At 39.7% G+C, this 24,425-nt stretch overlaps 1 protein-coding gene across 5 annotated transcripts in view; it reads left to right on the top strand.

The window, feature by feature from the left end:
- Nucleotides 1–24,425, top strand: part of SIPA1L2 (signal induced proliferation associated 1 like 2) — a 217,569-nt gene that overhangs the window by 86,050 nt on the left and 107,094 nt on the right. Inside the window, exon 1 of one of the 5 annotated variants that reach the window (XM_087431942.1) lies at nucleotides 20,622–20,674. The exons of the other annotated variants lie outside the window; for them this stretch is intronic. The gene's annotated coding sequence lies outside the window, so the exon portion shown is untranslated. Of the gene's footprint in view, nucleotides 1–20,621; nucleotides 20,675–24,425 lie in introns of those variants that run through there. 5 annotated transcript variants of the gene reach the window in all.

Here is a 24,425-nt window from a genome sequence, read left to right on the forward strand (position 1 = left end):
CCCCTGCCAGTTCTGGATGTCATATTCAAAATCCGCCAAGCCATCCCTGGACACAGCTAGTGAGAGATAAGAGCACTGCACCCCGGTAGGCAGGGTTTGTCCTGACCCTGTCTTATCTCCTGTTCTCTGCTCTAGGGACCTGACTTCCAAAGTCCTCCTTAGCATTTCTCCTACGGTGAAAATAGCAATCCCCTTGCCCTGTTCTACCTCCAAGCACTTAACGTGGACATGCAGTCCAGGCTCGGTTTTGCTTTGTTTTTTCCTGCATGAGTCTGGGTATTTGTTCATATTGGGTCGTGTAGCAGCTAAGCCTCAGCATCATTTTTCAAAATGTAAATTCCAGTTCCCTAGATATTGCAGCTCATTTTAACAAGTTATTGTAGAATGTGCTTTATTGCCCTCAAAAAGTATGTAAACAATTTTGGAAGCTAAGTTTACTTTTCATCCCCCACTCCTATAAAAACTGCACAAAAATGCAAGGCAAGTCAGTACAGTCATGCATCGGTTAATGGAGGAGATGCATTCTGAGAAATGTGTCTTTAGGTGATTTCCTCATTATGTGGACATCATAGAGTGTACTAACACAAACCTAGATGGTGTAGCCTACTGCACAGCTAGGCCATATGGTACTAATCTTATGAGACCACTGCCATATATGCGGTCTGTCATTGACGGAAATGTCGTTATGTGGCACATGACTGTGTTTGTCATGTGCCAAAATGAACTGAACACATAATTGAGTTTATAGTAAGGAATGATCAGCATGAGCTGGAGGATTTGAGACTTAACCTGGAATGATGACAGCAACAAAAATAACTATAGTGTTTATCAAGTTCTTACTGTGTTTCAGGCATGTGCTAAGCATTTTGCATACATGATTGTATTAGACCATAAAACCCTGCTCCTCCTATAGTTTTCTCCATCTTAATAAGGGTCAGCTGCATCCTTCCTGTTAATTAACCCCAAAATCCTAGAGCTTTCCTTGATTTTTCTTGCTCTCTCTCATCCTGCTGTGGTGGTTCATCAGCTGATGCTACCAGTTCTACCTTCTCATCCGAATCCAGATTCTCCCATCCAGAGTCTGTCCATTCTCTCCCTCTTAGCTGCTACCCCATAGATCTAGCCCCCTCCCCCTCCCCTGCCTAGGTGACTGCAGTGGCCTTACCATTATCCCTCTTTCACCTTTGCCCAGTAGAGCCTATTCTCATTGCAGCAGACAAGGTGACTGTTAAAACCTGAGTCAGATCTCAGCACTCCTCTGCTCAGAACCTTCCAGAATAAAAGCCCTCCATGATCTGGCCCCTGCCACCTTTCCAACCCATTTCCTGGTATCCTTGCTGTTCTTTGAATGTGCCAGGCTGCTCCCAAATCTGGCCTTGTTTTCCCTTGTAGGAGCTCTTCTCCCCTCCCTCCTCCTGTCTCTCTCTGTGGCTCATGCCCTCATCCTTCCCTCCAGGTCTTCCCATTAGCTACCTTACCCCTCTGTTAGCGTTCACACCTGTGCCCAAACATCCCCACCTCTCTTATGCTGTTCCTGTATGGCACTCACCCTTGACAGGTTATGTGTTTATTTGTCCCTCTGTCTTATATGACTTTTTCTGCCGGAACATAAGTTCTGTGAAAGCAGGACTTTTCTCATTTGTTCATTGGTGTGTCCTCAATCCTAGAACAGTGCCCGGAACCTAGTAGGCAGATGGTGTGAGTCTCTGTTGAATGCATACATTACCACCTCTTTACAGGTGATGAAATGGAGATTCTAGGGGTTTAAGAGGTTTACCCAGGGGAAGCTCTGTGAGTGACTAAGCCAGGATTTGAACTGAGGTCTAAGGTCAGTGTTTGTGTTCTTAACATCACAGAAGAGTTGTGATTATGGAATAGAAAGGATGTTCTGGGGAGGGAATCCAGAAGGTGGGAATGGGTCTGGTATCTTTGGGACAAAGGGAGGAGATTTTAAGGGTGGTCTTGGTAGAATGGAGCTAAATTTGGGCAGTGCCTTAAACGTCATATTGGGGACTTAAGAAGTTTTACTTTAAATTGGGGATAATAGTAATTCCTACTACATAAGGTTACTGGAGTTAATACTTGAAAAGTAGTTAGAAGGTGCCTGGTATATAGAAAGTGCTCAATAAATGTTACAGTTTGGAATATATGTGTTTCAACAGCAGAGCAAGCCCGGGCTACTGTCCCCAGAGTAGAAACTTCCAGTGTTTTGGACTCATGTAAGTGGTTTCTAGAATATTCCCAATTTCAGATTTCATTTTCTTTAAGTAAAAAGCATTGTGAGTAAATAAATTGCCTGGCATTCAGCTGTTAAATCTGGGTGAAAGATATTTCAATACTTGAGAAAGGGGAAAATAGAAAGATTTTAGAGTCCTGCATTTAACTTTATTTTTCATCTTTTAGAATTGTATTTAAACCAGTAGTGTCTAATTCTAGTTGTGCATGAGAATCACTTTTTAAAGCTATAGATTCCAGGATCTCTCCAGGCCTCTGAACCAGAATCTTGGTACTAGAGCCCAGGAATCAAGGTATAAATGTCTCTTATGTAATTTTGAAAATTGGGAACTACTGGTCAAAACTACCCCAATTTCTTTCTTAGAGAAAAGGAATATTTACTTTTTGCTCAGAAATTGGTTCTTAGGTTTTAAGAAACCTTCTAGTTGTACTGCACCTTTATGGAGGGAATTAGGCCTGTGCTTAAAGAAAAATCGTGGCTACAATATGAAGGGAACTATAAATGCAAGTAGAACAACTCCCCCAGACGTGATGAGAGTTCTGGTTAAACAGGAGAGGATACAGGAAAAAGAGGCTGATTCACCTTCAGTGACAAAGGGTCAGAAGGAGTTCTGCTTGAATCACCAGGGAGACTCATACTGAAGGCTGGGAACCAGCACTTCTCTCCCAAATGGCCCAGGTTGGTGGTGCAATGAAGCTTCATGTTGCTTATGACACACTGCCCTGCAGTAGGCAAGGCAGCCCTCAAGAGTGTAAAACAGACCTCTATGGCTTGCTGTTGGACAAAGTTGGCAACACCTATTTTTTTTTCCCGTGAGAAAAAAAGTAAAATTTGCAACTCTTTACTCCTTGTATCTGAGGAAAGACAGACAGGAATTGTGATGTCTTATTCACCATTCTGTAGTAATGCCCCTTGCTCTCACCAGTTTTATAGATGTGTGTGTTTATTTGTTCTTCTTTCTTGTATTTATTTATTTTTAAATTTTATTATATTGAGGTCATTGTGAAATTTCAGGCATACATTATTTATCAGTTTTTGTATAGACTGCATCGTGCTCACCACCAATAGTCCAACTTTTTTTAAATTACTTTTTTGACTTCATAATAGTTTATAACATTGTGAAATTTCAGTTGTACATTGTTATTTGTCAGTCACCATATATATGTGCCCCTTGTACCCCTTATGCCCACCCCCCAACCACCTTCCCCTCTAGTAACCATTGATCTGTTCTCTTTGTCCATGTGTTTGTTTATTTTCCACATATGAGTGAAATCATGTGGTGTTTGTCTTTCTCTGTCTGGCTTATTTCGCTTAACATAAAACCCTCCAGGTCCATCCATGTTGTTGCAAATGGGACGATTTTGTCTTTTTTTATGGCTGAGTAGCATTCCATTGTATATATATACCACATCTTCTTCATCTATTCGTCAGTCAGTGAGCACTTGGGTTGCTTCTACGTCTTGGCTGTTGTGAATAATGCTGCAGTGAACATAAGGGTGCATAAATCTCTTTGAATTGTTTATTTCGAGTTCTTTGGATAAATACCCAGTAGTGGGATAGCTGAGTCGTATGGTATTTCTATTTTTAATTTTTTTGAGAAATCTCCATACTGTTTTCCATAGTGGCTACACCAGTTTCCGTTCCTACGAGCGGTGCATGAGGGTTCCCTTTTCTCCACAACCTCTCCAACATTTGTTATTTTTTGTCTTGGTATTTATAGCCGTTTTAACAGGTGTAAGGTGATATCTCATTACAGTTTGGATTTGCATTTCCGTAATGATTAGTGATGTTGAACATCTTTTCATGTGCCTATTGGCCATCTGTATATCTGCTTTGGAAAACTCTGTTCATATCCTCTGCCCATTTTTTGATTGGATTGTTTGTTTTTTTGTTGTTCAGTTGTATGAGTTCTTTACATGTTTTGGAGATTAACCCCTTGTTGGATATATGATTTGCAAATATTTTCTCCCAGTTGGTGGGTTGTCTTTTCGTTTTGTTCCTGATTTACTTTGCCTCGCAGAAGCTCTTTAGTCTGATGTAGTCCCATTTGTTTATTTTTTTCTTTTGTTTCCCTTGCCTGAGTAGACGTGGTATTGGAAAAGATGCTTCTAAGACAAAGAGTGTACTGCCTATATTTTCTTCTAGAAGTTTTATGGTTTTGAGTCTTACCTTCAAGTCTTTAATCCATTTTGAGTTAATTTTTCTGTATGGTGTAAGATAGTGGTCTACTTGCAGTCTTTTGCATGTGGCTTTTCAGTTTTCCCAGCACCATTTATTGAAGAGACTTTCCTTTCTCCATTGTATGTTCTTGGCTCCTTTGTCGAAGATTAGCTGTCCATAGATGTGTGGGTTTATTTCTGGGCTTTCAGTTATGCTCCATTGATCTGTGTGTCTGTTTCTGTGCCAGTACCATGCTGTTTTTTTTTACTGTAGCTTTATAGTATATTTTGAAGTCAGTGATTGTGATGCCTCCAGCTTTGTGTTTTTTCCTCAGGATTGCTTTAGCTATTCGGGGTCTTTTGTTGCCCCATGAATTTTAGGATTCTTTGTTCTATTTCAGTGAAGAATGTCATTGGGATTCTAATGGGGATCATGTTGAATCTGTAGATTGCTTTAGGTAATATGAACATTTTAACTATGTTTATTCTTCCAATCCATGTGCATGGAATATCATTCAATGTCTTTATGTCATCATCGATTTCTTTCAATAGTGTCTTATAGTTTTCATTGTATAGGTCTTTCACCTCCTTGGTTAAATTTATTCTTGGATATTTTATTCCTTTTGTTGCGACTCTAAATGGGATTGCATTCTTGAGTTCTCTTTCTGTAAGTTTGTTACTAGAGTATGGAAATGCAACTGATTTTTGTAAGTTGATTTTGTACCCTGCAACTTTGCTGTAGTTGTTGATTATTTCTAATAGTTTTCTAATGAATTCTTTAGGGTTTTCTATGTAGAATCATGTCATCTGCAAACAGCGAGAGTTTCACTTCTTCCTTTCCAATTTGGATCCCTTTTATTTCTTTTTATTGCCTAATTGCTCTGGCCCAAACCTCCAGTACTATGTTGAGTAAGAGTGGTGAGAGTGGGCACCCTTGTCTTATTCCTTTTCTCAGAGGGATGGCTTTCAGTTTTTCACTGTTGAGTATGATGTTGGCTGTGGGTTTGTCATGTATGGCCTTTATTATGTTGGGATGTTTTCCTTCTATACCCATTTTTTTGAAAGTTTTTATCATAAATGGATGTTGGATCTTGTCAGATGTTTTCTCTGCATCTATTGAGATGATCATATGGCTTTTATTCTTCATTTTGTTAATGTACTGTATCACATTGATTGATTTGTGGATGTTGAACCGTCTACATCCCTGGTATAAATCCCATGTGATCATGGTGTATGATCCTTTTAATGTATTGCTGTATTCCGTTTGCCAGTATTTTGTTGAGGATTTTTGCATCTATCTTCATGAGCAGTATCGGCCTGTAATTTTCCTTCTTTGTGTTGTCCTTGTCTTGCTTTGGGATCAGGGTGATGTTGGCCTCATTAGGAAGTGTTCCATCTTCTTCAATTTTCTGGAATAGTTTGAGAAGGATAGGTATTAAATCTTCTTTAAAGTTTTGGTAGAATTCTCCAGAGAAGCCATCTGGTCCTGGACTTTTATTTTCTGGGAGCTTTTTGATTGCTGTTTCATTCTCTTTACTTGCGATTGATCTATTCAGATTCTCTATTTCTTGATTCAGTTTTGCAAGGTTGTATGAGTCTAAGGATTTATCCATTTCTTCTAGATTGTCCAATTTGTTGGCATATAGCTTTTCATAGTATTCTCTTATTTCTGTGGTATCCATTGTAATTTCTCCTCTTTCATTTCTGATTTTATTTATTTGAGGCTTCTTTCTTTTTTTTCTTATTGAGTCTGGCTAAGGGTTTGTCACTTTTGTTTATCTTCTCAAAGAACCAGCTCTTAGTTTCATTGATCCTTTCTACTGTTTTTTTGGTTTCTATTTCATTTATTTCTGCTCTAATTTTTATTATTTCCCTCCTTCTGCTGACTTTGGGCTTTGTTTGTTCTTCTTTTTCTATTCTGTTACGTATAGTTTAAGATTACTTATTTGAGATTTTTCTTGTTTGTCAAGCTGGGCCTGTATTGCTTTGCATTTCCCTCTTAGGACCGCTTCTGCTGCATCCCATATGAGTTGGTATTGTGTGTTTTCATTTTCATTTGTCTCCAGCTATTTTTTGATTTCTCCTTTAATTTCTTCATTTATCAATTAGTTCTTCAGTAGTCTCGATACATTTGTCACTTTCCCAGCTTTTTTCTTGTAGTTGATTTCTAGTGTCACAGCATTATTGTTGGAAAAGATGCTTGATATGATGTCAATCTTCTTAAATTTATTGAGGCCTGCCTTGTTTCCCAACATGTGGTCTGTCTTTGAGAATGTTCCATATGCATGTGAGAAGAATGTGTATTCTTCTGTTTTTGGATGGAATGTTCTATCTATATCTATTAAGTCCATCTGCTCTAGTTTTTCATTTAATTCCGCTATTTCCTTGTTGATTTTCTGTCTGGATGATCTTATCCATTGTTTGTTGAGGTCCCCTACTATTACCGTGTTGCTGTTAATTTCTCCGTTTAGTTCTGTTAATAGTTGCTTTATGTACTTTGGTGCTCCTATGTTGGGTGCATATATATTTATAAGTGTTATGTCTTCTTGATGGAGTGTCCCTTTTATCATTATATACTGCTGCTCTTTGTCTCTCACTGCCTTTTTTATCTTGAAGACTACTTTGTCTGATATGAGTATGGCAACACCTGCTTTCTTTTGTTTGCCATTAGATTGGAGTATTGTGTTGCATCCATTCACTCTGAGCCTGTGTTTGTCTTTAGAGCTGAGATGTGTTTCCTGGAGGCAGCATGTTGTTGGGTCTTATTTCTTTAATCCATCCAGCCACTCTGTGTTTTTTGATTGGCGAATTCAATCTATTTACATTTAGAGTGATTATTCATATATAAGGGCTTAATAATGCCATTTTATCGCTCCTTTTCTAGTTCTGTATTTTCCCTTGTTTCTCGTCCCGTGTATTTCCGACTGCCAATTCAGTTTGGTGATTCTCTATGATGATTTTCTCTTTATTTATCATTTGTTTGTCTGTTCTGATTTTTTCTTTAGTGGTTACCATGAGGTTTGTGTAAAAGATCTCGTAGATGAGATAGTCCATTTTCTGATAGCCTCTTATTTATTTAGTCTAAGCAAGTTCCATTCCTTTCCTCATCCCCATCTAAGTTTTTGTTGTCACAACTTATTCCGTTTTCTGTTGTGAGTTTGTGATTAAAATGAAGTGATTATAGTTATTTTTGATGCTTTCCTTCCCTTTATCTTTAATGTTATAATTGTTTGCTAACCTGTTCTGATAGAGAGCTACAGTTTTCTGATTTTGTCTGCCTATTTATCTCCTCACTCAAGGCTTTTTAAACTCTTTCTTTTTTTTTTCAGGTATGAGGGCCTTCTTGATCATATCTTGTGTGTGGGGGAGAGGGGTCTTGTGGTGATGATTTCCCTCAGCTTTTGTTTATCTAGGGAAGTTTTTATTTCTCCATTGTATCTGAAGATAGTTTTGCTGGATAGAGCATTCTTGGCTGAAAGTTTTTGTCTTTTGAATATATCATTCCACTCTCTCCTAACCTTTAAGGTTTCTGCTGAGAAATCCACTGAAAGTCTGATAGGGGTTCCTTTGTAGGTTATTTTCTTCTGCCTTGCTGCCCCTTATATTTTTTCTTTGTCATTGACTTTTGCCAGTTTTACTAATATATGCCTTGGAGAATGTCTTTTTGCATTGATGCAGTTAGGAGTTCTGTTAGCTTCATTTACGTGTAATTCCAGCTCCTTCCCAAGGAATTTCTCAGCTATTCTTTCTTTGAACAAGCTCTCTGATCTTTTCTCCCTCTCTTCTCCCTCTGGAATACCTATAATCCTTATGTTGCATTTCCTAATTGAGTTGGATTTGTCTTGGAGAATTTCTTCATTTCTTTTTAATCTTGGTTCTCTCTCCTTCTCTGCCTGAAGCATTTCTGTATTTCCGTCCTCTAAATTATTAGTTCTGTCCTTCGTAGTATCAGCTCTCTTTTTTAAGGATTCCATATTTTTCTTTGTCTCATTCATTGTGCTCTTCATCTCCAGTATTTCTGATTAGTTTTTTGTAATAGTTTCAATCTCTTTTGTGAATAATTCCCTCTCTTCAGTAATTTTCTTCCTAAGTTCATTGAACTGTCTTTCTGAGTTTTCTTGTAACTGATTGAGTTTCTTTATGATAACTGTTTTGAGTTCTCTCTGTCATTAAATTGTAAATTTCTGTGACTTCAGGATTGATTTCTGGGTACTTGTAATTTTCCTTCTTGTCTGGAGTGTTAATATACTTCTTCATGCTATTTTATGGCATGGACTTTTACCATCACGTGGTGGTAGTATTTGGTCACAGATTCCACCTGCCACCACTGGTGGTGGGGGGGCAAGAGCTGTGTTTTATGAGCCCGCCACAACCCCTGGCACTTGTGCCTGTCCTTTGGAAGCTGTGCCAACAGGCCCCATCTGCATTTGCCCCCGGCCATCGCTGCTTTACACACGTAGGCGCAGGCGCTCTAGTAGGGATGCCCTGCTCTGGCTAACCGGCTGAGCTGTTGCACCAGGCGGGAGGGAGGGGATGGATGCTTTCTTTCTTGTGCGGAATCCCACATGTTCCCGCTCTGCACTTACTTTGTGCCTACCTGGGCTACCTGGCTTGGTGGGGATGCCCCAGTGATTGCTTAGCTGCCTCAGTGTGGAGCATTCCTGCGGGCAGGGAGGCAGCTCCAAGAGCAAAACTATTCCCACGGTGGGCTGCCTTTTCCCCCTTCTCCTCTCAGAGTCGCACGCCGGCTGCCACGCAAGGACCTGCACCCTAGATCGTTGCCACTTGGGAGGGAAAGGAGGTCTGTTTACCTCCTTCCACTGCCTCCTGGAGGGTCCAGCACCCCCGCCTTCAGATGTATGGCTGCATGGATCTCTCAGATGTCTGTTGTGTTGTGTGAGTTTCCTCTGTTGGTTTATGAATGTCCTTTTCATTGTATCTTATGGGGGAGAGACTAAGGAAGTGCTCACTCCACCACAATGCTGACGTCACTTCACTAGATGTGTGGGTTTTTAATCTTAGCAACTAGCATATGGAAGGGAAGGTGCACATTATTTTCGCTAAATGAGCCCAGAGCAACAGCAGGAAATCCTTAATGGGACATTCTTTTGGCTGAGCTGCATTCTGGCACCCTAAGCCCTTGCTCATCAGGTTTTGCTTTACCTTGAAGCTTTTATTGGTCTCCTCCAAGCCAAGAGCTATGTCTTGTCCATCCTTCTGTGCCCAGCTTGGCACTTAGTAGGTAGATGGGTAGGTAAGTGTTTGTCGCATGGATGAGTATGATGTTGACTGTGACATAATAAAGAAACAGAAAGGATTTTCAAGGTAAAGTTTCAGGGTAAACAAGAGTGAGCTGGAGGAGGAGAGAGTAGTCATAGATGATGACTTTGAATGTATTTGATTTTGTCACTTCTAATGGAAGAACAAAGACATTTCAATCAAAAGCATAGATGTGGGAGGGTGCAGGGAGTGGTTGTGCAGATCTTTCTAGCTGTAGTGAGATATGTGTGAACCAGAATCGTTCATTTTCATTAATACCACATTCAAATAAAAAGGAAAAAGGACCGTGACTAACGATGCATGATTTGGGACCCCAGTAGGCAATCCATTTTGCTCCTAACTAGTCGTGTGACCTTAGGCAAATCACTTAACTTCTGGGTTTATAAAGTGAGGGTGTCAGAATAGCTTATCTGTCTTCCTTAAGATCTGATGTTATGATTGTGAGTCTAAGTTGGTGATTAATACTCAAAACACTAGACAGGGCCCTCTGGCACAAGGGAAAGAAACAATGTTTCTTTGAGGCAAAACCAAAAGGATCAGTAAAAATGCTATTGTTAGTAGTATTGTGGAAGTTTTGATGTTATTATTCAGTGGTGTTATGGCTGGGATTATGTCCAATCTGCTCTGCCAATCAAACACTTGAGATTCCCTTGGGATATTTGGATAACAACTAGCAGGAGCCAAGTGGAATCAAAGTACCTCTTGAGTATGAGCTGGGCCCATGCGTAGATCTCTCTGGTGATGCTAGGCTGGAGGAACTGCTGCCTTCCTCAAGGCTCACGTCCAGATTTGCCCTCAGTCTGGTTCTAACATGGGCAAAGGGGAGAGCCACCCACCATATGAAGGAGGAGCAGTGGAGAGAGCCTGGAGAGATGTGCCACATGTGGATGCCAAAGTTCTTTCTCACTCAGTGAGTCTGCTCACTGCTAACGGTGACCTGTCATACTGGCCTCCTTCTGGAGGGTGGGGCAGGCCTTAAAGCATCCTCTCTTCCTCCCTTTTGTCTCGGCTCACCTGCATTCCTCTAAAACTGTTCTTTCCTGAGGCCTCAAAGCAATGAAGATAGGTATTTTTCTTTTTGCTTGAAGTTAGCAAATTTGGATTAGCTTGACTTCTTTTGGACAGATTGAGTCAGAAATTTTGTTTTGTTTTGTTTTCATTCCTAATTTTTAAAGGCCATATGTAAATTTGAGAAGCTGCCAGTTATACTAGAAAGAATGAAACAACCTGGATGCTAGTTCTGATTCTCTTGATTCAGTCATTTGATTGTAGGTAAATTACTTACTTCCCTGCCCTAAAATTTTTTTTTTACTTATTTCTTAAATGGGAGAGAAGTCTCTCTCATCTCTTCAGAGGTTTTCCTAGGATTAAATGAACATAAAAGCGTTTTGGAAATGGTAAATCCCTAAATAAATATAATACACTAATATTAACATTTTATGATAAAGGATGCATTATATAACTTGTTTAGTCAAACAAGTTCTTTGGTCTACCTATGATTTTTAGAAAGTTTATGATGATACAGATGATTTACTTACTTGCTGACCTGAGATCAGTTCTCTCTGGTTGATATTCTCTTTATATCTCAGGACAGAAGTCATCATATCTGCAGTTTCTGCATCTCTCTTATTCATTAACATGGAAATTCAAAGAAAGTAATGATTTCCTGTGACCACCATTTTTTAGGGAAATAGGGTTCTTAGTGGTTCTTTTTAATAAAATATCGTATTAGGTGGTCATTCTTTACTTTTTTTCTTTAGGGAAAGGTCTTTGGTGTTAGGAACTTTTTAAAAAATAATCAAGCCAAATTAATTTGTATGCATCTGTAATTGAAAGTGGTTTAACTCTCCTTTCATATTTAGCATTCGATTCATAATTCTGGAATTCCAAATGAAGTATGTTGAGGAAGCGTTTCCACCTCAGTACACTGGAACTCATTCTCCTGACTAGTGAGATGAAATTGTATCCCCCTGGAAGCAAATGCCTTATTAAAGAAGTATGTTATGGGAGAAATTCCTCAAGGATTCATTCTAACTTTACTCCTGAGTTTGAGTTTCCAGGAAACTTGGTTTTCTGGAGTACTGAATGAGCTTGTCTTCCAGCTAGCCAACAAAATTAGGACAATTATGGGTATTATCAGACAGTGAAGAACATGAAGGAAACCCTTCTCTGTCTTTCCCCTTCTCTGTTTAGCTGACCTCAGCATCTGTGCCATAAGTTTCCTGTTTTCTCTTAGGACAGGTTTATTTTCAGATGAGAGACGGAGAATTTGGACTGGACACAGTGGTACCTATTAAATCCGGTATTTGTAATGTTCTTCCTCATCCATTAGATCCCTGGTTTATTGGTGGCCTGGCCGTCTGGGCAGCGAGGTGGTTTCTGTCAGTGACAGTCCTGAGGAGTTGGGCTGCCTCCCCAATCCTCCCTCTGTGTTTGTCAGCCCTGGGGTGGAATGAAGCAAGCAGCCGTGGGGCTCCCCAGAGGGGACTTCACTGCCCTCTCAGCAGGGCATGGGTCTGCGGCATGCTCTTGGTGTTGGGGTTGCAGCTGCAGTCTCAGCCAGAGGATGTTAATGCCCACTCCTGGCTGCTCCCTATCAGGTGGCACTGTGAGGGGCCTGCAGTGTCACGTGGGTGACTCGCTGTCCATGTCCACTTTTTAAGAGCCCGGCTATCTTTAGGATTGTCAACTCAGGGCAGGGCATGTTTCTGGTGCCTATATGTAGATTCTGGAATTGGAAGAACTCCTGAACGGTGGGCTACGTAATCCCATAGGCAGTGCACTTACATGTGTCATGCTGTCGAGGATTTTAGACTCCTGCGGTGCCGGGTCCTGGGTCCCAGGTGAGGATGGCAAGTGCAGGGGCAAGCCTGGGGAGCCAGGTCTGCTTTTTCCTGTAGCACAGTCCACTCTGAACTGGCTTTCACTATGGGTCCTATGGAGAGTAGGGGAGCCATGGACACTTCTCAAAGGACTTAGAAGTGGAAGATCAGTCTAGAACTCAATAGCAACATTTTACGTAGATAATATTCGGTCACATTTGTGTTCTCAGAATTTGGTCTCTATTACTTCCTGACCCACCTTGTTCTCTGGGCTTCTGATTCCTCTGTTTTTACATGGGAACAAGTGTTGTTCCTTGGTGAGGCGGAAAGAATGTTAGCGAAGGACTCTGGAGGTAGACGGGAAAAAATCACCTAATTCACTTGGATTTCCTCATGCTTACTCACCAAGTAGGAATAATACTCCTATTTTGCATTGGTGTGGTGTTTAGTACCTTGGGAACACTTATGTATGCTTTCCCGTTTGGTCCCACAGCACCTGTCTGAGGTGTGCTAGCGACATGGTCCTCATGGTATGGATGAAACAGAGTCTCAGGGAGTACATGGATTACTGAAGGCCCACAGTTAACCGTGTCCTCAGAAGCAAACACAGATCTCCTAATTTTGAATCCTTTATGCTACCTACCACACAGCTGCCTTGCCATGTACCCAGGGTCACACGAGGTGTAAGGCGTATGAAAATATATGCAAATATAAGACATTATCATTCTAACCAAAGTAATTTCTAGTGTATGGGAATGAAGGGCAATATTTTTGTGAATACCTGCTATGAAAAAACCGTATACTCTTGAAGTTAACCAATAGCAGGTATTGCTCGTCTAACATTAACATCCACTTCCATTTTTAAATATCTTACTGTGGGACTTAAAAGGCAGGAGAGGAAGCTAATGGTCATCTCATTTTATGTAAATAAGAGTAATATGCTCTGTATAATTTAGACATGCATTGGTTTTATGGAGGATTATTTTAAAAATATTTTTTCTGTTTATTGAATTTAAAGTTTATATATATGTAGATTTACATGTTCATATATAGTTATGGAATATGGACACTTTAGAAAAATACAAAGAAGAAAGCAAAAAGCATGCATAAGCCTAGCTGGAATAGGTGACTGCTTTCCAGCAGTCATGGGGGTGTTTCTTTGCAGTATTTTTATGTATATAGATTTTTAACATAAAGTTTTGTATTTGGCTCCTTTCACATAATATTATATCGTAAAGCCCCAACGTCATGCATATCCTTCAAAGAACTTTTTGGGTTGTGTAATATTCTGTTGTACCACATTTACCCTTGGCCATGGACTGTTAAGAGTCTCAGATTTTTCATTCTTGTAGTTCTGGAATGGATATCTTTCTCTATAAATTTTCCCCCACATTCTTATTTCTTAGATAGATTTTTCTGATGTAGAAGTATTGAGTCAAATAACTTGCACAGTTGTCTTTATTGGTGTTCACGAGGGAGGTGCCATCGGCAGCACGTGAGGGTGTATATTCCCCAGACCCTCACTAGCATGGAGTGTGTGCGTGTGTGTGCACACGCACACGTGTAACTTTTATAATGTACTAGTCAGAAGTGGTGTCCTATTCTTTTAACTTCATTTTTCTATTACTTGTTATGCATGTGCTTATCTTTCCCAGCTAAGCTTCTTGAGGATTAGAAGGCTCTGTCATTCATCTTTAATGCTCCCCTGGGCTCCCAGCATCCAGTGAGTGCCTAATACAACCAGATACACTCATTTACTGGAGTAAGAAAAGATTTTTTGTATCACATAATAAACCTCATAATGCTGTTCAACAAAACTCAGTATCCTGTAATTCAAATAAATGTGAGAACAATGCAGAGATGGCTTTAAGTGTGTGTAATTAGTGAATGGAGTTTGTTGTATATTTGCTGCTAAAGTTACTATTTTTAAAAAATCAAATACAAAACTATTGTATGGATTGGCAGCGTTTCATTTTCCTGCCCTTTATGCTCAGTTGAAAGGAAGCATCTTCAGGTTTGATGGCTTCATGGTTTACTTGTTGCATTTTAACAAAGAACACGTTGAAGGTGGTTGCTTTATATGTTTAGTTCAGTTTTCAATAGTATTGATTGATTTTAGTTTTGTTGAGCAAGGTGAGACAGATTCTTTGCTCTGCAAGAGTTTTCACTGTGGATTCAATCGAAAATAATATATGCGTGAGAGGTCGCTTCTCGCTGAGGTAAACAACAGGAAAGAGCCCTAATCATATTTTTTTAAGGCTCCAGCCTACTATGATTTTATTATAAAATGCTCAAGTGCCCTTCTTTGCCCCCCAATGTCACTAAACCTTTATTTAAAGATTGGAACAGATTATTTTTTATGACTTTTTAATGACAATGACAAGTAGTCTAAATCGGTTGGCACTCAATCAAAATTCTTTTCTTCTTTTGCTGTGTTTTCCTAAGACACAAATGCCTCACTTTAAATTATTAATTGGAACGTCTGATTTCCTACTGTGTCAGCTGTAATTCAGGGGCCACATTGCTGAAAAAAATGGATTAACTAATAACCTCCTGAGGGAAGGAGGTGCAGGGCTATCTCTTTTTATCTCTTTCCGATTTAAAAGATGTAACAGGAAACAGTCAATACCCACAGCTGGTCTTCTGTCTCCTTGAAAAAATTCCATGATCAAATTATTCCATTTAACAAACTAGCTCTTTGTTTATTCTACTGTTGACATACAAAGAAGAGAGTAGCTCATGACAGGAAATTGTTTGGGGCATTTTCCTCAACTTCTGAAAACTTGTTTGCCTCTTGGAGAATCAGTTTAACTATTGCAAGTCAGTTACTGCTTTAAGTTCCTGTTGTGTGTACATAAATCAGTGAGCAGTTATCACATTATGTTTTGTCAACATGATGGTGTTCCTTGGCGATAGTTATGTATCATACTCATTTTAATTACTCAATTTTAAATCAGTTTATCAATAAATATTTATTCATCTATAAATCAATTTTATTAGCTAATATTTTTAGAACTTTGATATAGGAAATATGGAGATAAGCACTTTGCATCTAGAGCTCATTGAATCTTTAGAATAATCCTATGAGACAGATATAATTACTCTTGTGTTAGAGATAGGAAATGGAGGCTCAGTGAGGCTGAGTAACTTGCCGTAGTCTCAGCTAGCCTGCGGTAGAGCCTGATGTTTGCTGAGTGCCCATATGCAAAGACATGTCTGTGCCTTCACTGTGCTTACAGTTTATAGGTGGAGAGCAACAGGCAAATAGGCTGCTATAAAATAGTGTGGTGTAACATATGGTGAGAAAAAAGGTGCAGGATGCTATGGGAGCCCAAATTAAGATAACTTAGAACCAACGTTAAGATTTGAGAAGACTTCCAGAGAACCCAATGTATGAGCTGAGGTCTGACTAGTAACACTTGTTAGCAGAGTTGGGGAAAAGGAGTCTTGAACAGTGTTTAGGCTGGAGGAGCAGCTGAGCAGAGCCCCTCGCATGAGAAAATGAAGGGAAGCGTGTGTGGACATGGTGGGTAGAGTTCCCACATGGAGTTCCTACATGAGGGGCTGGGCAGCTACTCGTGGACCAAATTATGAGTGACCTGTGCTGCTTCAAGCCATCAGGCTGTATTCTGAGAAACATGGGAAACTATTGAAGGGTTTTATGATAATCTAGGAAAAAATAAGAGAATGATTCTAACAATGGTGGTGGCAGTTGAGATAGCAAGGTCTGCATGGATCTGAGAACATTCAGAAGGTGAAGTTGACAGGCCTCGGGTTGGATGTGGAGGATGAGGGGAAGGCAGGATGAACACTAGGTGCTGGGCTTGGGTGGCAGGTGGATGGTGATGCTGCTCCTGAGCTGAGCAGAGGAGGAGCCAGGTGCAAAGTGGGTGGGCAGGAGGACCTAAGCTATCCTAGATCAACCCGGCAGTGTTATGTATGAGACATCTTTGGGCTTGTGGATAGATCACAGAGATGGCATATGAAACTATTAGAATTGCACAAGGAAATGTACGGAATTAAAAGAGAAGGGAGCCTAGAATAAGCCCTGAGGAGCATCAGCATTTAAAGAAGACCAGAGGAGGAGCCAGCAAGGAAACCAAAAAGGGAGAATCAAGAATCATTGTGTTCCATGCATGTGTCGTGATAACATATCAACTCAGTGCTTTGGGGTACTTTGGTTTGCAAACATTTCAATTTGGATGGATGGATGTAAGTTAATCACGAGTGCCAGCTAAGTGCCAAGCACGACTCTGGGGGCTGGGGGTATAAGCAGTGAATAGGATAGACCAGGACCCACTCTGATGGAGCTCACAGCTGCTTCACAGAAAGTCACACAAGAGCTGCACCTAATAAGACTTTGACTTGGCCCCTATTGTTCACTCAGGATTATAATTCAGTATAAAGTAAGAGTCATGATATGGGGTTCTAGTGGAGACTGAATCCTTCAGGCACTTTTTACTGGAGTCCCTGCTTTACCCTGATGAAAAAATCCTTAACTCCATCAAGGGAATCTGCTTTTCTGGAGACATCACTTGAGAAGTTCCTCCATATAGCAATGTGGAGTAATTCAAAAACTTAATTGTGTAACACCAATGTGAATGTTCCACTAAGAAAGGGTTTTATTCTCTTCCACAAATCATAGGTTACCCCTATGTTATAAAACCCCAAGGAGGAGAATTTTGCTCTTCTTAATTTTCTCAGCCCCAAAATATTTATCTTTGATACCATCTCAATGTTTAATTCATGATAAATGTCTAAGAACTTATTTTCATGTCCAGATCTACCAAAAACTTAGCAGTCAAAGCGATGATTACTATTGAACTTCTGTATCCATTTATGACTGTTGTTATTTAATAATAGCCCATTTATCACATTGTCTCATATCCTTGATTTTAGTGGTCTACATGATAAGAATTTGAGTTCATGGATTGTTTTATAGCTATTTAATCATAACTTCACTTAATGCTGGGCTGAATGTACCTGAACTTGGTGATTTTATGGTAAATGCATTTGAGGTGATCAGACCTTGAGTGTGAGCACACCTCAGCTGTTTTATGGTCTTCCAGGCCACAGAGAGGGGAAAAGTGGGGACAGTTTGTCCCTCTTTTTATCACCTGCCCTATTATACATGTTAGCATTAGAGCTGATGGAATATGAGTATGAAAAGCAAGCATTTTATGGTAGTTGTACTTTTATTATAAATCTGCCATATAATTTTAAACATTTTTTTCCTTGAATGAGGCTCATAATTTGTGTATTTTGTGGTTTTCAATCCATTTGCTACAGCTGCAATCCTGATAAGTGGCTCAATTATAACTATAATATGGGTCTTAAAGACTCACTGATGTCTCATGGAAAACTTTGAGAAACATTCTATTTAAAGACAATTATGCTTAAATATCACATTTTTTCCATTTCTGTTCTGTCCTTTAAAAATTATGTGAAGACCATTAGCATGAGAACAGATTATTTCTTCAAGCTCTAAAATTCTTTAATTTCTCTCTGCATTGTTGGCTGCTGCTTTCCCTAGCTCTTCCTCATTAGGCCATCCCAGTACCTGTGAGGTCACACAGGTTCACATGTAGATTTTTAAAGTGCCCACAGAGAGGTGGTGACAATTTTCGATTTTTACTGGGGAGCAAGAATTTGATGAAATGTAAGAATAATTGGAAACTAACGGGTGGGGAGGTCAATGTCCTTGACATTAAAAATGAACTCAAAGAAAGGAAGAAAACTGTCTGTAGAAACATGTTTGAGATCCATTTTAATTAACGATCATTCTGAGATGAACTCCATATCTTCTTCCGTCCTGGAAATGGTCAGTATCTAGGATTGGGGAATTACCTGGAGAGGAGGATGTTTGTGCTGCTGCTGAGGCCCCACTGCAGATTTTTAGTCTCTCTCTTTATAAAGTCCTCGGGAAGGAATTAAATGACTCTTTCATTTTCTTTAATGTTTCATTTTTTTTTTTAACCACAGCAGCTTAGTAACATGAGTTCATTTAGCCATGAAGTTAGGAAAGTAGTACATTTAAGGTCCTCTTAATTAGAATTAAGGCAGGAGGGAGCAAGTGGTAAGGGTGGTATTCGTAATATGCACATAAGGGGGTCCATTTTATTTTACACCTTCTTAATATATCATGAAATACCACTTTTGCTTTTTGTGGAAAAATGCCATGGCCTTTTTATTTGAGAACCCTGCATTTGCCAGTTTAAAAGTATCATAGCCAGTTTTTTACAATCTGTTAGAATGACGACGTGATGTAAAGTCACAGAGAGGAAGGACAGGAGCAGACTTACAGCTGTTCGTTAACAGCATGATGTGTGGGAGCTCTTAGGTTCATGTAGGTTCATCTCTGACTTGGACATGAGGCCCAGGTGCCCTTTTGACCAGGCCCTCTGATTATACAGTTTCCACTTGCCATCCTGTTTTGGAGTGGTACCCTTTGTGGGCATACATCCAGATCCCCAGGAAGTTGGCGCCAGGCCACCTAAAGAAAAATGGAGCTCTGGAAATAGTCGGCTGCTTTCCCTAGCTCAGAGGGAGACAGAGACTGATGACAGGACTGGCCCTTTAGGCCCCTTATTTCTCATCGTGTTTGGGAATGGGCCTTTCGCCTAATAGATGTCACTGCTGAGATGATTAGAAGATGAAGTATGGTCTTCTTTTCTTTTGGTACAGTTAGAAGACATGTCTGTAATCACCTTGTTTGGCTGGTACAGAAATGGGGGTGGGAAGCTCTCTTTTCAGAGTGGAGTAATTGTTGAATTTTATGTTCAAGGTGACCAGTTGTAAGGATTTGAGGAGGCCTTGCGGCAAGTAGTGTCCTGCAGAGACTTAACAACTCTCCATATTTATCTGACTTTCTATAATAAACATGTTTCTGCAAAATTATTATACTTTTATGATTATAACATATTCTTTGATACAATGTATTGCCATTTAAATATTAAATATTTTATATTATAAAAGGTTACTGTCTAACATACTTGTTTATTAATGTATTAATTTATTTAATAATATTTATTGAACATCTACCATATACTGGAAACTGTGCCAGGTGCGGCAGATAAAGCAGTGAACCAAACAGACACATCCCTGGGGCCTCACAGAGTTACTCAGAGAGAAACAGGAAGCCATTGTAAGATGTAGAAAACGGGTATTTGGGAAGTAGAGGCAGCACAGGAGCATGTTGCAGAGACACCAGTCAGGGCTGAGCACACTGAGAACGAGCTCAGCCAAGGCAGTTGATGCTCCTTTAGGGGGAGCAGCTCAGAGGAAGTCATGGTGAGTGGCCTGTCTGAAGACTTGAAAGACACTCAGTATGTCTGGGGCATAGGATAGAGAACAAGGAGGAGAACACTGAGAGATGAGGCTTAAGATGGAGCAGGTCAGAGTGGGAAGAGTCTTGTAAGCCATAATTTGGATTTTTGTCTAAAGAAAGATGACAAGTCTTAAACACTGTCAACCAAGGGGTACCATGGGAGGACAGGTTCGGAAATGGGTAAGTTTGTTAAGTGATGGCAAAAGTTGAATGAAATTTTATAGACTTATTTTTCCTCTGAGAAGCAAGAAGCTGCAATATTTGCTGAGCTGCTGGGGCAGAAAGTATGAAGAGAGAGAAAGTCTTTCAAGTGGCTGCTTGGAGAGTGGGAGAGGAGGTACAAGAACAGGACTAATCTGGACAATTGGCCCAGGCTTTTCATCTTAGCCTCACAGACTCACCAAAAGCCCTAAGAGACTTTGTTGAAAGGTAGTTTTGTGCTTTGGGGATTACCTTTTCCCCTGTTCTGTAGTGATGCTCACCTGTAATTATTGTGTGCACTGTGATTTGTTTGGGGACCACTCACAGTCCCCTAATTTCTGCAGGCTGCTATTTCAAGGCTCTTCTCTGAGATGTCGTCCTTTTTCCGTCTCTTCTGTCAGTTTGATCTCCATCAACACCTGTCAGGGGGTGTGGCACACTACCCTGCACTTGAGATCATAGTGGATTTGAGCACAAAGGACATGTAAATACCTGATTAGTACAAAGAATAAATAAGGGACAGGTGTTTGCAGGACGCCTCCTAGATTCTACCTTCATTACATTCATGTTCATGCTACTAAGAGTGCAAATCCCTGTCTTTCAGAAACTTCTCAACTGAATGCTGAGTGGAAACAGGCAAAGGAGGAAGGTTAGAACTTGTGAAAAATCTAAAGAGGATGAGAGATACGTGTGTGTGCACGCGCGCATGTGTACGTGCATACCTGTCTCTGTCTCCCTCTCATCCAGAGTCTCACCTCTCGATTCTGATTATTTCAGAGGCCGTTCCAGCTCAGGCTTTAGATTTTCATTCCCTCCATTGTTTTCCTTTCTGCATTTCTCCCTGTTTAGAGCCTGTGCCATTCCTTCTTCATATCTGCTTTGCAAAGACATTGATTTTTATTCTTCCCCATGTACTATAATACTTTTAATATTGCATGATGTTAATATTTCTAATTTTTCTTACTTAAAAACGAATGCTATAATTGTTTTGAGGTGTTTTATTTTTATCACAGTACTAAAAATATATAAGTATTTTAGTAATATTTTTAAGAGGAAGGTGCTATCTATAATTCTGTCATTAGAGAGATTCACCTTGGGGAGCTATGGCAAGCTGGAAAACGTGGCTAGGAGTATAAGGTGGCAGGAAGGGATCTCCTGCAGTTCTGTTGCAACTTTAAGTTTATTAATCAGTTACTATGTCAAGTCTTTTTGGCTTTGAACACTTTGAATTGTTAGTGGCAGGCATAAAATGTGTGAAAGGATATACAATTATGGTATTAGAGCAGGGATCTTGCCCAGGAGGCTCTGGTTTTGATACTGGATTCAAGTGCCAGATCTGTAATTTTTCATTTGTTCATTCATGGGCCAGGCAGTCTGTGCAACACAGTATAAAGAAGTTGTGGATGTTGAATTCACTGTCTTTGGTCTTTAATGAAATATAAATATGGTCTCTTAGAACATTTAAAATTGGTCTCGACTACACAGAAATCTCACTCAAACTGAATAAACCACAAAAGGTAATCAGTAGGCTCAAGTGACTGAAAAATTCCATGGGTAGAACTGGTTCCAAGCCCAGTTGGGGTCAAGAGCTCTGTCCTTAGGAGTCCTTCTTTCCCTCTCCTGGCTCTGCCTGCATGCTGCTGTCCCCATTCTCAGTCATACCTGCCTCGTGAACCGTAGCAGCTCCGTATTTATGTTCTACTGCTGGAGCATGGCCGAGGATCAGAGCACCAGTGCTTGGTAACCCTTCCTGGCAGGGCTGTCGTTGGCCTGGCTTGGTCCCGGGCTCATCCCTGGACCAATCACTGGACCCAGGAGACACAGCATTTTGATTGGTGAAACCTGGCTCACATGTTATGGGTGGAGTTGGCCCCACAAAAATTAAATGGTTTTAGAAATGTGGTCCCCGGAGGAATTCAGGATGCCATTACCAGAAGACAGGGGAATAGATTCTAGACAGGAAAAATCAGTAGCTGTCTACTACAGCTAATGTTCTTATGACATATAAAAAATTAAAAAATCATAACTGAAGGAATATTCTCAGAAGATTTCTTCAGGAAAGGGTTTTGTGTGCTCTGAGTTTGCTGTAGTTTTTGTGCTTTTTGGCATGCTTAATAATAAAATTCAGCACAAATTCATCTATTTTTAATTGCCTCTATTATTTATGTTTTAAAATAATTGTTATTTTTTGACAAAATATTGATGTCTTCCATTTCTATAGGAAATCTATGGAATAAAGATTTTGTATTTTTAATATTATCTGTTACAAACAATGATAAAGTTAGAAACGTTAAGGGATGTGAAAACTCAGAAGATTGATTTTTAGATAGGAGTCTGAGCCTAGTGACCTCTGATAACTTGATGGTTAGTTTTTCGAGGACTAATTGTTCAGTGTATGTGTTGTCCTTGCTAATCCTAGTTTTACGGTTTCTGTATTTAACACATCTAGTGGCAGGTGTCTTGAACCCAGAGCTTCTCTCTGGGGTGTAGTGGATGGGTTACCGGTGTGGGGAGGTGCTGGTTTGCTCAGCTCTAGGGGCGGGTCAGGAGGTGGGGGGGCAAGATGTGCTCCTAGCCTAGAGCACCTTCCTGCTTTGACTGCTATTTGCTGTGTGAATATTAGTACTTTGGTTATGTGCCACGACACAGAAAAGAAAGGAAGATGGGGTACATCCTAAATTTTTTAGATAGCATTTGGTCTCATAGATAGGATAAAGGAGTTCCACGGTCATGGTTAAGGTGGCTCTTTGCATTTCATGTACATGTTGGTGGTATTTTTAGTCATGGATTAGTTATGTTTCTATTCTCTTCAACAGGAATCATTCTTGGATAAGCTTTGGGCATTTATGTTTTGCTAGGAAATCATTAGTTTTCTCTGTGTTTTCAAATTTGTTGCCATAGAGTTGCTTGTGGTATAACTGTTTTATACTTAATTGATTTTAATCTCTTCTGTATAAGTGGTCATGTCTCCTTTTAGAATTTTCAAACTTGTATAATGTTATTCTTTCTCTTTTTTCCTTTTTCAGGCTTGGGAAGGAATATATCTATTTTCTTCCTCCTTTTAAAAAAACTACCTTTTGGATTCCTCTGTCCTTTCTACTTTTTTCCCCACTATTCCATTAATTTCAGCTTTTATCTTTATTCATTCCTTCTTTCCTGCTTTCTTTTGGTACATTTTGTTGTTCTTTTTCTAATTTCTTAAGGTGGTGAGTACTTAGTTCTTGATTACATTTCCAGAAACTACACAGCTCAGTGGTTTGGAACTGGCTGCGGGGTGGGGCGTGGTTCTTCCTTCTGTAACAGGATTCTTACAAATTAATAGTATATAACTGAAAATGAGTGTCATATTAATGCCATTGAGAATTCACATAGCTCTGTACCAACCATTAGAAGTACTTCTTAAGCTTTCAAATTTTGTTGCGTGTTCTGTAAGCAGCAGAATTGTCAATAGGATTTATAGATTATGTCGAAGCTAGTACGCTAAGTCAAATACCATTTCAACAGAGAGATATTAGGCAAGAAGTTGTTTTCTTTCATATCTCAGTTGTCATTTTTTCCATTTCTAGGAAAAGATTTGATAATAACCTAAATTGTAAAGGAAATAACTATAATTCAAAATCATCTGTGATCCTTTTAAACATAGTAATTCTAAGTGAAATGGATAAGATGCAGTCATCTCTCTTCTCTTTCTGAGAACCGTGGGCGGTCACTGGTCTATTCTGTGCACAGAAGCATCTGATTGCTCGTTCCCTCTTTGTTTGCCACATCCTAAAATATTATATTTCCTCAATTATGAAGCTGTCCTGGGAGCAGACAGCTTGTTGTCATGACCAGACTGATTTTTTTCAATGGGGTGAAAGCAGGGTGCCATCGTAAGAAAATACCTGCCCTTCCAGGATACCACACATGTTCTCAAAGCCATTAAGAGCCCATTAGAAAGAGCCCATTCTTACTCTGTTTCACTAACTGGAATTTTAACATTTTCCACCTGAATTGCAGTTATTTTTTATGCTTTGGTGAAGGCTGGGGGAAATCAGCTATATTATACCTTTATTACCATCATTATTTTCAGAATAAGTAGAGTTGTTCTTTCATTCTTATGCCAACAAGTAAGACCCCCCAGACTACCATGAGTTGGGAAAATATGTAATACCTGGAAAAATTTTTGTTTAACTAAAGATAGAGTAAATTGAAAAACTTATTTGTGATTAAAGAGAAGAGTTGATTAGGTCAATTCTAGCAACCATGAAGGTAAATTGTGGTGTTTTATATCTCTATGCTTTTACTTTACCCTGCACATTTGTCAAGTTGCTGGTGGTATAATGAACTAAAAAGTTGTCCTCATTCAGATACCAAATTCTTGAAGACTCCTTCCCACTTTAAGGGGGATCTCTGTGAGT

This window comes from Ceratotherium simum, chromosome 6 (genome assembly GCF_057802395.1).
Source record: "Ceratotherium simum simum isolate JZ-2026a chromosome 6, ASM5780239v1, whole genome shotgun sequence".
Taxonomy (NCBI): Eukaryota; Metazoa; Chordata; class Mammalia; order Perissodactyla; family Rhinocerotidae; genus Ceratotherium; species Ceratotherium simum.